This window comes from Lagopus muta, chromosome Z (assembly GCF_023343835.1).
Source record: "Lagopus muta isolate bLagMut1 chromosome Z, bLagMut1 primary, whole genome shotgun sequence".
Taxonomy (NCBI): Eukaryota; Metazoa; Chordata; class Aves; order Galliformes; family Phasianidae; genus Lagopus; species Lagopus muta.
Window position 1 is genome coordinate 14,440,821 of NC_064472.1, and position 13,349 is coordinate 14,454,169.

Genomic DNA, 13,349 nt, shown 5'->3' on the forward strand with positions numbered 1-13,349 from the left:
CAAAATTTAGTCTTTTTTTTTTTTTTTTTTTTTTTTTTATCAGAAGAGAGTTACAACAGAAGCACATTTAGAGTATAGAAATAAACAAAGTATGCATATATAGTTTCTTGCTATATAATTTGAGCACTCATCAACAGTTCTGTTTTCTTCGTGTATTGGGGAAATCTAAGAACATATGGAGCTGAAAGTAATCTACGTAATGACAAGAGTTAGCTTTTCTTTGTGGCAGAAAATGGAATGGCTGAACTTTTTGGGCTTGCTATTGCATTGTGGGAAGGCTGAACAATGTGGCCACTGCCTTGGTTCAAAGACAGTACATCATTTGAAACCATTTGAGCTACTTGAGCAACTCATAAAGCCAGCCATTTAAAACCAAAGATCTATAATAATGCTTAGAATAGCAGCTGCACCACTTAATGACCAAATTACATTAAAATGTAGGTTGAATTATATTCAGTTTAATTTGTGCGAACAAATTTACCAAATCTCCCTTCTTTGTGCTCAAAAACACTCTCCTGAAGTATGTATTTACCCCATTCCTCAGAATAGAGAGGGAACAGGAGCCACAGAGATTTTAACTTTGACCATGTTATATACTAAGATACAAATTAGCTTAAAATAAATTTTGTATTTCTCCATTTTAAGTTCTGTAGTTTTGAGTTCTAAACTGTTCACACACTGTGCTGGTTAGTCATGAGTGGTTTTGATCCAGTAAACTTTGTTTCTGTATTCACAGTTTGCCAAATACTGACATATGCTATGTGTTTTTTTGTAAAGCAGTGATTACTTTGGCATCATGCATTTAATAGGTGATTTTCTTAATATGTAAGAAAAATATTTTCTTCTACCTTCTTACAGTCTTGCAGTCTTGCAGTCCCTGAACCACAGTTTTTATCCTTGCATTCATTTTATTGTTTAGTTAAAATTAACAGCTATTTCTCCCCTATTTTTAATATGTAACTTTTGTATTTAGAAATGTTTAATCAAGAAGGGGTGGGCGATGATGGGAGAAAGGGAAACTGTTATTCAAAGGCCTGGCATTTCAGTTTTCACAAAATTATCTGGAGCTGGATGATCATGAGTCAACACTGTTATTCTGATAGACAAAATACAGATGAAGTTGGAGATACAAAGCTAAAAGAAAACTGCATGAAGTAATCTTTTCAGCTTAGCTTTGGTAAAACCTCACACTGCTATGCAAGATCTGGGCTAACTGAAAGTTATCAGCAGTCTGTAAGACTTGATTGATTGAAAGAAATATTTTAATTTAGAGTGCTAGTGAAGTACAATGGTCCTTGCATAAGTAAAGGAATATGATAAAAAAGTAGGGCTAAGCAAAAACTGGCTACAATGATCGAGGAATACAGTTTTCTTCTCAGCTAGTAATTGGTGCATCCCTGTTAATTTAATGTAAAAGTTTCCCTTTTAAGTTACTGATAAGTTAACAACAGTTTCAACTAGTAGAGTTCTGGATTTCCAGCTGCCCAGATCTCCAGATACTTTGTATGTTTTTGGTAACATCCTTTCAATTCAAGAACATGAACAACTGTGGATGAGAGTGGGACACGCTTTGCTCGTGTAAGACAGCCTGAATTCTGCTTTGATAAGGCAAAGCACAGCATCTACAGTGTATGTCAAGTGAAGTGTAAACTTATCTGTGAAGTTTGGACTACTCATCTGTTTACAACCTTAATAGTGCTGATGGCTCATTTTACAACCCAAAAAGGTGTAGTAATTTTGATTCTGTGCTAAACTCCTGAGATTTCCTGTCCACAAAGCTATACTTATGTAAGCATAATACAGTATAAAATATAAATTCACCTTTCATCCCTACTGTGAGTGCCAAAACAAATGCAAGTTGTTCCTTAGCTTAGTGCTGCTAAGATGTTCCAGTTATTGTGATGTCAAGAAGGCAAAGACTGCCAAATCTCTCTGAACAGAAATGTGGTTCCATGAAGTATTTAAAATACGAAGGGCAAGATTTATTGTTAGACCCCTAGGGATATGAAGGGATTGAGGGAGAGAAAAAAGGCTCTGACTGGGAAAAAGAGTGTGATCCTTCATTCAGGGAATGCTGGTAAGGTAAGTAGAAGGACTGAAGAAGGAAAGAGGAAAAAAAGTATTTAAAAGAATTAAAAAAAAAAAAAATCTGGATAGAGAAAGAGGGGGAAAAAAAGAAAGAAAAAAGAAGACAAAGAGACTAGAAGGTTCTGTTGCATTTTGTTAGTGTTTCCTTGAAAAACTCCCCTTGCAGAGAAGAAGTTTATTAGAGAATTCAGGGAGTCACCTCACAGTGGCAAATAAGGTTGTTCATCTGTGGGTGTGAGTTATTGTGTTTCAGAAATAATTTGAAGCAGTAAGAAGTTTGAACTTAAGAAGGGTAGAAGGGCTTGATAGTGCATGAAAGTTTCTTCAAAGAGAATATCTGAAAATATTTGGAAATTTCCACTGTTGCAAAATTGTGGCTGTCAGGACAAGTTCACAGTAACTGGAAGAAGGAAAACATCATGTTCTCCCTCTCTTCCATGTTCAAGAGAGGGAGAAATGAAGACCTGGAGAACTACAGTCCAGTGAAACTCATCTCTCTACCTGGAAATATCATGGAGCAGATCCTCCTAGAAGAGATGTTAAGGCACATGTGAGATGAAAAGTTGGTCTGAGACAGCCAGCATGGCTTCACCAATAGCAGAATGTGCCTGACCAGTCTGGTGGCGTTCTCTGATGGAATAACAACACTGATGGTGGACAAAGGAAGGGCAACAGAATCCTGCATCACATCCTTATCTCTAAATTGGAGAGGTATGGTTTTGAAGGCTGGAGTATTAGGTGGATAAAGAATTTGTTGAAAGGTTACAGACAGGGTTATTGCCAATGGCTCTGTATAAAGGTGGAGGCCAGTCACAAGTGATGTCCCTCAGGGGTCTATCTTGGGAGCAGTGTTCTTCAACATCAACAACATACTGGAATTGTGTGTTCCCTCAGTAAATTTGCTGATGACACAAAGCTAAGTGGTGCAGTTGACAGAATAGAAGGGGAGGTTCCACCCAGTAGGACATGGACATGCTCAAAAAAATGGGAACAGAAGAACCTAATGAGGTTTAGCAAGGCCAAGTGCAGAATCCCAGATACAAGCACAGAATGGGAGAAAAAGTCATAGAGGCAGCCCTGTAGAAAAGTACTTGGGCATCCCGATCAGTGAAAAACTTGATGTGAGCCTGCATCCTGGGCTGCATCAGAAGGATGGTCAGCAGAGAGAGGGAGGTGACTGTGCCCCACTGTTCTGCCCTCGTGAGGCCCCATCTGGAACAGTGGCATCCAGGCCTCAGGTCTGCAGTAACAGAAAGGCTGAAGAGCTGTTGGAGTGAATCCAGAAGAGAGACAAGATGATTGAAGGGCTGGAACACCTCTCCTATGGAGAAAGGTTGAGGGATTCAGGCTTGTTTAGCTTAGAGAAGAGAGGGCTCCAGGGTCATGTCATTGCGGCCTTCCAGTGCTTGAAGGGAGCTTACAAGCAGGAGTGTGACTGAATTTTACATGGTCTGATAGTGACAGAACAAGAAGGAATGTCTTTAATCTGAAAGAGGGAAGATTTAGGTTAGATGTTCTGAAGAAATCTTTTTCTCAGAGAATGATGAGATACTGGAACAAGTTGTCCAGAGTGGTTGTGGGTGCTCCATCTCTGGCGGCATTCAAGACCAGGTTGGATGGGTGTTTAGGCAGTCTGATCTAGTGACTGGCAACACTGCCCGTGGCAACAGGGGTTGGAACTAGAACCTTCATGGTTCCTTTCTACCTAAGCCATTCTATGATTCTCTGATTTGCTATGGATGTCTTGCAGCAAAGAGTTAACTCTTGGTCAGTATTGAATATTGACTTATCACTGACTGACCTGCTGAATTTTTCCCACTGATAATACATTTGAGCCTGGTATACTAACCAGTTTTCAGACCATTTCACCATCCGCTTCCCTGTGCAGTACTTCTTTGATTTGTTAGTGAAAAAATTTCAGAGAAGGTGGTGTTGGAAACCTTGCTGAACTCAAGATAACATCTACCGTTTTCCCCTTATCCAGCAAACTAATTATTTCACTGTAGAAGGCTATCAGATTTTATTTTTCTTTCATAACTCCATGCTGACTACTCACAATTGCTTCTAGTACTCTATATATTTCAAAATATTTTCCTGGATTATTTTCTCCATCACTTCTCAGGAGATCAAGATGAGATCCCTAGGGATCAGGAGTAATAATTACTAGTCCTTAGTTCTCAATATTCTGCATCTTTCCTTTCTTGAAATTGGAGTGATATGCATCCTATCCTCAGGAACCTCTCCACATTTCCCTGGCCTTTCAGATGTCACTGAGAATGGCCTTGCATGCAGTGACACTGACCAGCTTCCTCAGCACTTTCATATGCATTCCTTCAAATCCCATGGGCATATATATGCATGTAGCTTATTACAAGCATTCAGTTGTATTTTTTATAGCTAAAGATTGAACACAAATACATGCCTCCTCTTACTTCTCTGAAAGAACAGTCAGGCAGTGGAATGGGCTGCCCAGGGAGGTGGTGGAATCACTGACCCTGGAGGTGTTCAGGGAGCGTTTGGACGTTGTGTTGAGGGTCATGGGTCCAGTGAGAACTATTGGTGATAGTTGGATGATTGGACTAGATGATCTTGTAGGTCTTTTCCAACCTTGCTGTGTCTGTGATTATGTAATTCTGAATCTAAGCATGAAGCTGGTTTTGATTTTGCACACTTTTGTGTACATGCTTATGTAAGAGTGTAGTATGTAAACCAGACTGAGAATACTTTGCAAGTTCTCTGGACAATGCAAGTGACCACAAGTTAATGCTAACTGTGCATTTTCAGCTATCAGCCTAGATCATTCATCTTAGTTTTTAGATTCAAATTTGGTGCCTGGGTCAAGTTTTCTACATAAGTTGTAGCTCTATTTTGTTCAAGATCAATTGAAGTAAATACTGTAATATAGTGTCAGCATGACTGTATAATTGTGCACGTATATACGTGTAACTATAAAAAGGAGGCGCATTGCCTTGTGGTTGGAAGCACATAAAAATGAAGCGACAACACTTAGCCTCTCTAGTCTTAGGGCATTGTCCCTCCCATTTCTTATATTGAGAAATACACACTCTAAAGTGAAGAAAGGCAACAGCAGAACATAGAACTTATGTGCTGATTTGTACCTCTAGTTACCTTATCTCTTCAATTTGAGGATGAAACAGCCTTTATAAAGTTAACAAGTGAAATGGGAAAACTTGAGCTGGTAGGGAGGCCACAGCATTTCCCTTTATTCAGATGACATCCAAACCATAATGCAGAGCTAGTGCTCTCTGAGCAGCATTGTATTGGAGCAGCTCATTTGATGAAGGGAAGTAGTAGGCTGTACACACAGTAAGATGTCTACCTCTCTGATATGGCTGAAATCTCCTGGGAGGCAATGCATTGCATAGGCTTTCCCTTCAAGCAAGAGCTTAATTTTAGTTAGCTTCCTCTGTAAGCAACAGGTTCCTTCCTACCTTCATACCTGTTGAAGCAACTCATTCTGCCTGCCTTGAGACCAACCATAGAATGCTATTTGAAAACCCATGATTGGTTTTACAAAGATGGAATTGTTTGAATACTGTTTTGAAGAATGAAAAATCCTCTGACATGTTTGTGTCTGTCTCACATTCTTAGGTTTGTTATTCTCTCAGGTTAGGTGCTGAGATGAAACAGACACAGTCCCTGACATCCCACTAAAGAATTGCACGTTTTTAGTTAGGAGGCAAAGGAATCCTGGATGGGTCCAATTTTGACTCTGTATTCCAATCCTTTTGTTTGCCACACAGGTTAGAATAAATAACTTCTGCTGTGAAAAAAAAAAAAAAAGTCTGTGAAAAAATTGTTACCTTTGCAGTTTCTTCCTGTTAATCCATGTTCTCCTTTCACTGAAGTTGCAGTTTTTCTAAGAATCATTGAAAACATGGCTGCTCATTATGTTGTGTGCCATACCACCTCTTTTTCACAGGTGATAAAGAGTCAGAATCAAGTGCACATGTGATTGTCTTCACACTTGATGGCTTGTTCTAAACTGCAACATTGCAAATTAGTAGTGTTGTTGCATGGAATCCCTGTGCTATCTCCACTAGCTACCAAGAGTGAAACAAAATGTTCAGAGTACAGTTAGTTAAGCAGAAATTAGGGCATGTCCTTTTTGTTGCCTATAAAGTAGCTAAGATCTTCTCTGCTATTGAGCAGAATTTCAAGATATCAAAAAAATATTTTGAAAAGGCTCCTGGAAGAATTTTGCCTTTGTCTTTGTAGTAAGGTTCTGATTTTGTCACATGGAGACCATTTCCACTTGCTGATATTGTAACAGGTGTTTTAAAACAGGAATTTGTCAGTACTCCTAGTTAACCTGCTTCAGTCAACAGCTGCCTTAGTCTTTACAGTTTTGTTCAGCCTGAACTGTCCTTTATCGTAGAAAATGAGGGTTGTGGCTCATGGATCAATTGTTCTGAGTGAGATTAAGAGGTCTTTCCAAAATTTACAAATGGTTTTAAAAATCCTTATTGGATGAGGTTAAAATGGGACAGTAAGATCCTCAACCTTATAAAATGTGAGTGGGCTCTTCCTGTGAGGTGCAGTGTTAGTTGTGCTTATTGCAAAATGTGAAAGAGGTAATAATTAAAGGCATACCATGTCTAATTATCTTGTTCCACGGCATGTATCTGTGAAGAACCGTGATCACAGATTTCACTTCAGCTATGATACACAGCATAATTTATTTTCACTTTCATAGCTATTATTAATGATTTTTAAAAATTTTTTTAAATGGAAGATTCCTTCTCATGTTACCAAATATTTCTTTAATCTTGTTATATGATCAATTCAAAGATTTTCCCATCTGGTAGTTGTTTGTTGTCTTTTTTTAACATAATTACACAGTTGTCACTTAGTGTTTTACAAATCGCACTAAAGAGTATCTGACTAATACAACATTTTCGCTCAGTCTGCCTCATTTTACATTCAAATCTTCATTATTTAGGCATCTATGCATACATTTAAAGAAATACTTAAAAAGTTGGAAATTCTGTGAACATAGATCAAAATTTCTGCTGTTCTTTCTGAAGCCTGTGCTAGCCCTCAGCTAAGGAAAACTCATGTGACATACTAACTGTACTAGTGCAGCGTGGCCTTGTGCATACAGTCTGAATGCATGCAGTTATTTCAGTGTTTTTTCACAAGTTGCTTACTTTTTCTGGGTATTTAAAGAGCTTGATACTGTGAACTCTGGTCTTGAGGGGTTTCCACCCACAACAATCAAATTGTTATGAAACAATCAATGAATGTAGGCACCACTGCCAACTTTTCAAAACACTAAAGAATGCTGAATCATGTAGGTTGAAAATTACCCTTAAGATGATCAAGTCCAAACTATCAAGCTAACTACCAAGTCTACCATTAAATCATGTCACCAATTACTTCTTCCTTGAGAAGAAATAAACCTTCATATTGAATTAATAATTATTTTTATTTAAATATAGAAGTGCCACTAGTTCAAGACCATTTTAGATACTGCTGCTTTGCCAAATACTGGCAGTGGTAATGTGTTCAGCAATTCTGAACAAAACAAACGTTGTTTTCCTTAGAGTGCTTCATACTGTCCTTCTAATGAAAAACACAGTGTTGCTTTCTTAAAAATAGCTGTTCATAAGTTTCTACACTATAGTTTACTGTCTAAAATATTAGGAATGTGATATACTCATCCATATCGTCTTCATGATAATTCTGCTTTTTCTTTCCAATCCACTTTAGTTATGTTTAGATATATTGATAATGAGTGTTGGTAGGTCTTCTTGACTTTTCTTTGCCATTTAAATCTGTGCTGGTACATTTTAATGTCAAAGTTAGTGTTGAATACTGCTGCTTGGCAAGCCCCCAGTGACAAAGGGATTGCAGGCAGCTGCTAGTTTTTGAGTGAGAAGCCCAGGTGCACCTCTTGATCCATTATGGAGGCTGCCCAACTGGGGACCTTTCCCAAGATGCCTTTCCCATGGAAGGATAGTGACAAGACTCCGCTAAGATTTTGTTCTGTCATCATTCCACCACCATTATGTTCTAGAACTCATCTGTTGTTTTTTGTTTTTTTTTTTCCCCCCGATTTTGTGTAGGTGCTGGGATGGCTGGAGAAGGCCACATTTTGCAGTTGAGCTGAGGGACGTGTGAAGCATCATAGAATCATCCATCCCCGGCTGACATTTGAGGTAGTGTTTTAACTTTTTTCTTACCTGCAAGTTACTTAATGATTGATGTTATCTAAGAATATGGTGAGTAGAGCCCTGTTGTGCTCTGCATGTAATCCTTACAAATCCTGTGATTCATTCCTGCAGGAGACCGTAATGGTAGTATGCAGTATATGGAATTTTGATTGAGATTACAATCCTTAGCTTAGTTTCCTACACTGAACTCTTCCTCCTCCCAGGAAAGAAAAAAAAAAAAAAAAAAAAAAAAAAAAAGAAAACAGAAGTATTTGAATTAAGGCTATTGAATTCCATCCTGCTCTAAGCTGATGTTTTCATTTCTACTGAGCTTTATTGTCCAGCATTTGAGACAAGTGACTTAATAATTGCTTAATAATTGAAAACAAGTGTTTGAAAGCCCTTTTTTCTTGTCAGAGAAAAGCTATTTTACTGTGTGTCAATGGGACACTTTTCATTTATGGAGTTATTTAAACTATTGATTACCTAATTTTTTTAAATGCACAATATTAAAACAAGTGGGAAAACATTCCTTATTATTCCAGGGAAGAGAACCTGGAAATCTGTTCTAGAATATAAGATAGAAAATCTTTGTTCACATGACAGTAAAGTGGCATTTACTATGAATTAATGTGGTGATTCTGATTCATATCTGGAGTGCATTTCCACAGACTTAATCAATTTACTATAGGGGTAAAAATTGAATAAAACACTTCATCAAAATATGCTGTGTGTTGCATTGCCTCCTACGGTACTGACCTAAAACTAAGCCAGGACCAAATGACTGCATGTACACACCAATATGATGAACAGCAAAATGGCGTTTATTACACGTGAACTCTAGCTTATATAAGCTATGTGCTTCGTCTGCGCCCCTAAGGGCACGTGCCACACATCAGTCAGAGAGCAGGGAGAGGGCCTATCGCGTCACATCCCGTGGGGGGGTCTCGCAGTTGCCAACAACAGCTGTGATGCAAGATTTGCAGATGTATGATTGCTTATGCTGTGGAACTGAAAGGAACTGAAAAGCTGTTATCTAGCTTTAAATGATTACATAAGACTTTACAGCTGCTATCTGTGTACAGTAACAATTTTATGATTGTTATGATTTAGGTTAATTGACTACATATATATAAATGTACACAAATACAACATTATTAAATAAAAGAGAAATTCAAGAGATTCTGGTATAACAGGTAGAACACTCTGTCTTTTTAACGTTTCTGAAATCAAATTGAACTCTGAATGTATTCATTGTACTATGAATCTACACTCAAGGGACTTTTATAAGGAAATATCAATTCCACTAAGAAAATAAAAAGGTCAAAAGAGTGAAAAATTGCTTGTTAAAAAAAAAAAAAAAAAAAAAAAAAAAAAAAAAAAAAAAAAAGCATAACCTACTGTCAAAAGGGACCTTCTCAAACCAAAATCTTTTTTCTTGTGGCTACCATACTTTCTCCTAATAAGTTAAGCACCCTCAAAAACAAATTTATGGATGACTTATAGCTGAATTACAGCAATACAGCCATGCAGAAAGCTGCTTCTGTGCATTCTTTTCCTTGCTTTTCGCGCTGAGCAAGCCAGTCATGCTCCGGCTAAGCTGCCTGGTCTTTATTCCTCTACAAACATCAGTGAAAGAAATGTTTCACTTTTCAAGTGCCCAGCTTGAAAAGAGAGTCTGGACAGGCTTCTGAGCACCACTGGTACACCACTCTGTGGTCTTGCCACCTTGTTTTACAGTGTTGTGTTTCGGTTTGCTTCTTGTAAATAAAGGCTAGTAAGTTTTAATTTCCAGAAAAGACAAAAGCAGTGTGATCCTTGGGAAATGCTTGTACTCACATAGCACGTGTGCCTTATCGGAGGGCAGTTCAAACTTGTTGCATTCAAGTATGACTCTGCATTAAAAGTTATAGTGGATTCCCAGGTAATGACTTCCTGAGTCAAGTAATTGATTGCCCCACTGAGGGAAATGTAATACTGGACCTGTTGCTCACAAACATAAATGAACTAATTGGTGTTGTCAATAATGGAGACTGCCTGAACTGTAGTGATGATGCTGTGTTTGAGTTCATGCTCCAGAGGGACATGAGATAGGTGAAGAGTAAAATTAGGAAGCTAAACTTTAGGGAGGCTAAATTCCAGCTCTTCAGTGATTTACTCAACCAAACACCATGGGAAACAGTCCTCATGGGCAAGGGTGCAGAGCAGATCTGACAGATCTTTAATGAGGCATTCTTCAAGGTGCAAGAACTTTCCATCTGCAGGTGTAGCAAGTCAGGAAAGGAAAGCAAGAGACTGGTGTGGCTGAACCAGCAATTGCTGGTCAAACTGAAGAGCAAGAAGAGAATGCACAGGCAGAAGAAAAAGGGACAGATACCATGGGGAGAATATAAGGAAGCAGATAGAGTGTGTAGGGATGGGGTCAGGAAATCTAAAACCCAGCCTGAACTGAACTTGGCTAGGGCTGACAAGAAGAACAGGAAAGACTTCAACCAGAAAAGGGAAGACCAGGAGCCAGGAGTGACTCAGACAAGCTGGTAATAACAGACAAGGAGAAGGTTGAGGTACTTAACAGCTTTTATGCTTCTCTCTTCCCTGATAACCACTTACCACACAGCCCTCAAACATTTCGCTTGGTAGGAGAGGATCAAAAATCAGGCTTGTGGCTACCTGAGGAACCCAAACATCCACAGGTCTATGGGTCCCAGTGAGATTTTTCCCAAAATCTGGAGGGAGCTGGCTGACATAGTTGCCAAACCACTCTCAATGATATTTGAGAAGTTATAGCAGTCAGGTGAAGTCCCTGAAAAAAGGCAATAGGCCCATTTTTTAAAAGAGTATAAAAGAGGTGCCTGAGAACTACTAACTTGTCAGTCTCACCTCTGTGCCAGGGAAGTTCATAGGAAAGTTCCTCCTGGAAGCTATGCTAAGGCAGATGGAAGGCAGGGAGTGATAATGGAGAGCCAGCATGGGTTCACCAAGGGTGAATTCTGCTTAACTAGCCTACTGGCCTTCTGTGATGGTGTGATTGTATCAATGGACAAGAGAAGAGCCACTGATGTCATGTGTCTCAAATTCAGTAAGACCTTTGACACAGTATCCCACAAATCCTTCTCTTTAAATTGGAAGATATGCATTTGATGAGTGGACTGTTCAGTGCACAAAGAATTGGCTGCAGGTCCAAGTCCGCAGAGTGGTGGTCAATGGCTCCATGTCTAAATGGAGATCAGTGATGAGTGGTGTCCCCCAGGGGTTGGTACTGGGGCCGATACTCTTTAATGTCTTCAGTGGTGACATTGACCAGTGGAGTCAGGTGCACCCTTAGCAAGTTTGCAGGTGACACCAAGCTGTGGGGTGTGATTGACATACCAGAGGGATGGGATGCAGGCTTGAGCAGCGGACCCAGGTGAATCTCATGAGGTTCAACAAATCCAAGTGCAAGGTCTTGCATCTGGGTTGAGGCAACCTTCATTACCAATGCAAGCTGGGGGATGAAAGGATTGAGCACCGCTCTGTCAAAAAAGGCCTGGGAGCTCTCTTATGAGAAGCTCGACATGAGCTAGCAATGAGCCCTCACAGCCCAGAGGGCTGCATCGTATTGTGGGCTGTATCAAAAGAAGTATGGCCAGTAGATCAAGGGAGGTGATCCTGCCCCTCTACTCTGCGCTGGTGAGGCTTCACCTAAAGTACTGCATCCAGATGTGGAGTCCTCAGTACAGGAGATAGATAGACCTGTTGGAGCATGTCCACAAAAATGATCCGTGGAATGGAACACCACGCCTATGAGGACAGACTGAGAGAGCTGGGGCTGTTCAGCGCAGAGAAGAGAAGGCTCTGGGGAGATCTGAGAGCGGCCTTTCAATATCTAAAGGGGGGCTACAGGAAAGAAGATACAGATTCTTGAGCAGGGTCTGTGGTGATAGAATATGAGAAAATGGCTTCAAGCTCAAAGAGGACAGATTTAGGTTAGATATAAAGAAATGTCTTTTACAGTGAGATGGAACAGGATGCCTGTTTATACAGTGGATGCCTTGTCCTTGGAAACTTTCAAGATGAGGCTGGATAAGGCCCTAGACCTGATCTACGTGTGGTGTCCTTGTTCACTGCAGTGAAGTTAGCCCAGATAGCCTTGAGAGGTCCCTTGCAACTCTTAAGGATTTTATGATTCTAAGGTAGAAATTTCTGTGATGCTTTCTTACTTGGTATTTTTCACTGACTAGTCTAGACTAATTTGACAGAAAACATTTTGACAGAGGGAACAGTGCCTCAGTCTTCACAGCCAGTCTGGCTTCTCATGGCTGTCCTGTCCTTGAATTTCGAAGTGAGGGTCAGAGAGCAAAATCCCTCCCAGTAAGGTGAAGCGTGTCTTACACCACCACATGAAGCTGAATGTGTACAGGTCTAATGGGCCAGACGGCGTGCATCCCAGGCTTCTGAAGGGACAAGCTGATGTGGTTGCCAAGCCGCTCTCCATCATATTTAAAAAATTGTGGCTGTCAGGCAAAGTCCCCGGTAACTGGAAAAACAGGAAACATCACTCCCCTTTCAAGAAAAGAAGAAAGGAATACCTAGGGAAATACAGGCTTGTGAGACCCCCAGGACTGGTCTGTCTTGCTCTTCAACATCTTTATCAACCACATAGACTGTGGGATTTAATGTACTGCAGAGTTGTGCAGTTGACACAATAGAAGGGAGGGACACCGTCCCGAGGGACCTGGACACACTCAAGAAGTGGGAACACAATAATCTAATGAGGTTTAGCAAGGCCAAGTGCAAAGTGTTGCACTTGGGTCAAGGCAGTCCTACATACAAGTACAGACAGGGAGAACTCACAGAGAGAAGCCCTGCAGAGATGTACTTGGGCATCCTGATGGATGAGAAACCGGACATGAGCCATTGCTGTACTCTTGCAGCCCAGAAGGCCTGAGCTGCATCAGAAGAGGGGTGGCCAGCAGACAGAGAGAGGTAATCGTCCCTCTCTAGCCTGCTTTTATGAGGCCCCATCTGGAGTACTGTGTCCAGGCCTGGGGCCTGCAAAATTGAAGAATGCAGAGCTATTGGAGTGGGTCCAGAGGAGGGCCACAA

The 13,349-nt window shown here is 40.2% G+C and overlaps 1 protein-coding gene across 4 annotated transcripts in view; it reads left to right on the forward strand.

The window, feature by feature from the left end:
• GHR (growth hormone receptor) overlaps positions 1-13,349 on the forward strand; it is a 996,322-nt gene that overhangs the window by 905,841 nt on the left and 77,132 nt on the right. For 2 of the 4 annotated variants that reach the window (XM_048930900.1, XM_048930901.1), the window contains exon 2: positions 8,178-8,270. The exons of the other annotated variants lie outside the window; for them this stretch is intronic. The gene's annotated coding sequence lies outside the window, so the exon portion shown is untranslated. The remainder of the gene's footprint in view (positions 1-8,177; positions 8,271-13,349) is intronic. 4 annotated transcript variants of the gene reach the window in all.